Source organism: Larimichthys crocea, chromosome XVI (assembly GCF_000972845.2).
Source record: "Larimichthys crocea isolate SSNF chromosome XVI, L_crocea_2.0, whole genome shotgun sequence".
Taxonomy (NCBI): Eukaryota; Metazoa; Chordata; class Actinopteri; family Sciaenidae; genus Larimichthys; species Larimichthys crocea.
The window spans coordinates 589,399-592,566 of NC_040026.1; positions in this window are offsets into that span (position 1 = coordinate 589,399).

Sequence of the window (3,168 nt, forward strand, 5' to 3'; positions counted from 1 at the left end):
CTATAATTAAACATCATAACACTGCATAATCCACAGTTTGCACTCAGACACAAACTGCAACTTCTGCCAAAACACTCTGCTGGTTATAACAACATTCTTAAAAGCAATAGTTCAACATAATCACACCGTTTAATATCTCAAATGAGCACTTCAGTATATATAATCCACAAGTAAGATGTTCTGTGTCTGCTTTCAGTTCTAACCAAGGGGAGTCTCCTATTTCTCTGCTTATCTGCTCGTCTCTCTCTCTGTGTGTGGCCTTGAACCTGCAACTCCTGCACAAAACACTTATTAGTTAACACAACACTCAAAAGCTTACTCTGTGTGACCTTATACTTACCCCAGATACATTTAACACACATCTATTTTAATTCAAACATTATTATACATTTCCACAGCGGGCGGGTGTAAAATGACAGATCAGTCAAAGTGAGCCCCCTTGTGGCTACAGGTCATAAGTCCTGCACCCTTCATAAAAGTGACACTAAAAACTCAAAGTACTCTTCAAATAAAGTTTCTCCAAACGTGTTTGTTATTTTAGGTAGTTATTATCACGATAATCCATGTCCTAGAGTCCATTTCCCCGGATAAGATGGGTTTTTATTAGTTTTTTGCCACTATAAACACGCTCTGACCTCCTCAAGCTTTTATTTTGGTACTTCCGGTTACCGGCATTTGAATTTGCATATTAAGTAAATATTTGGTTTCACCCGAAACATTTAGCTTCAACATTTAGATTTAGATTTAAAATTTAGCTTCAACATTTAGATTTAGATTTATCTTTTAGATTTAACATTTAGATTTTACATTTAACCCCCCCCCCTACATCATTCCCCAGAATGAAAGACACCACCCCCAACAGGAAACTCATCACTGACGCCGACAACAACAGGCCCCGTAACCAACTCTGAGTCTCGATAAATGGTGTGCAAAGGAACCTCTACAAACTGCATCCCAAACCCACGGACTAACACAGCCAACTCAGTTGATGATTTCTCAGACAGAGGTAACACCCGCCTCAAAATGACAGACTGAGAGGCTGTGCTGTCCCTCAGAATAGTGACAGGAACTTTTGGACCATCAGACGTCAGCGAGACCGCCCCCATCATGACGAAAGGCAAAAACACATCAAGGTGCTGCGGAGACTGCTCAGGAGGGGAGCACTATAGGACTGACTCAATGAGCTCTCAGTTTAACAAATTAACAGCTTTAGGAGACTTGCCTCTTTTGTTCAAAGCAAAATAATTAACTGTATGTCCACGCTTCTTGCAAAAGAAACAAACCCTGTCACTCTCCTTAACTCCAGCACTCTCCCTAACACCGGCTTTTACACTGGCATCGCCATTCACTTTCTGTGCCACAGGGGGCCTGGGTGCAGAGAAGCTGTGGTTCAGAGAGGACCGCGGCCTATCAAAACTGTCTCCATGCGTAAGGTCATACTTGTCGCGAGCACCGCTGCCTCAGAGATTTTCAACACTTTACAATTAATGTGTGTCACAATTCGTTCAGGCAAACAATTTTTAAAATCCTCCAACACCACCAACCCTCACAGGGCAGCAAAATCAGAAACATCCAGAGCATGACACCAACGATCAAACAACACTTCCTTCTCATGGCTGAATTCTACGTATGTCTGTTCAGACTTCTTGAAATGACGGAACCTCTGGCAATATGCCTCGGGCACCAACTCTATGCCCTAAGCACCGCCTCCCTGACACGATCATAATTCAGGCTCAAATCAGTATAAGTATTCTGGGCTTTGCCTGTGAACACACTGCAAAAGCAAAGGCTAAACCTGCTTAGGCCAATGCAAGGTCTTAGCTACACACTCGAACAGGGTGAAGTACTTGTCGACATCTTTATCATTAAAAGACTGAACAAAACGGATGCATTTATTGATATCAAATCCACTGGGGGAGGAGGGAGGGGGAGGCTGAGACAGAGGGGGTTGTTGTAACTCCAACTCTTTCAGACAAATCTGCCTCTTTCCTCCTCCATCTTCCTAACCTCCAGCTCACCAAACAACTCCTGAGATCTAAACGCCGCATCTCAATCTCCAACTCCTTAAGACGTACCGCTTCACCCCCATCTGAACCTGCAAGCTTTCATAATCTGCTTTTTCATCTGCTTGGACAGAGGAACTTCAAGAACAGTAGCCAAAGAAATTAACTGTTCTTTAGTGCAAGAATGGAACTGCTCCACTGATGGATGAGCGGCAAACGGTGGCCCCTAAACGTGCCGGTCGAAAGACAACCACACTAGGAAGTCTACGCACACAGCTATCTACACAAAGCAGCCTACCCTGGATGACAAGTTGTAACACACACGTCACAAAGCATGTGCAACAAAACACACCAAGAAAACTCAAGCCAAAAAACATGTGTCAGCAACAACAAAGGGACACCACAAAGTCAACCGCATACAACGTGCCACTTATAGACACGGCACTCAGTTGGAATCAACAAAAAGCTCAAGACCAACTCGAAATGGACAAGCCCCCAAATAGGTTACGGACCTGAAGGGCTCGCAAGGCCCGAAACATATTGAAAGAAAACATGAAGACAAAAGTTGCCATTAAAACAATTTTTATTCATTCAAAACAACGAAATAATTCCCCAGAAAACAAAACAAAAGGGTTGGAGGTTCCTGGCCAAAACAAACAAAACGAGAGAGAGAGAACACTGAGCCAACCAATGGCCGTCACACCCATCATGAACCCCCAAACTAAACCTGCCTAAAACCCACTACATAAGTGAAAAGAAAAGAAGAGCGAAAACAGGACTACCAGGGAACCTCCGAACCAAAACTAAAATAACAAAACCAAATGGCTCAGCGGACTCCTGGCATGGAGAAACCAGAGCCTCAACCTCCTCACCAGGTCACCTGCAGGGAAACAGTAGAGAGAGAAACAAGAGAGAGACACCTCCTTAAGTCAGCTCAAGCTGACGAGACAATAAGTCTCACCTGAGGTCTCCTCTGTGCTGAGAGAGAGAGAGAGGGGTGGAGAGAAACAACAACACACACACACACACACAGTCCTACCTCCTGGCCACACTAACTTTAGGGTAGGTCACTTTAATGAAATGAGTCACCTGGAATAAGCTTTTTTGCCATTGGTCAGAACCTGTTCCACCTCTTTTAAAATCTCTATAAATATGATCCAAACAG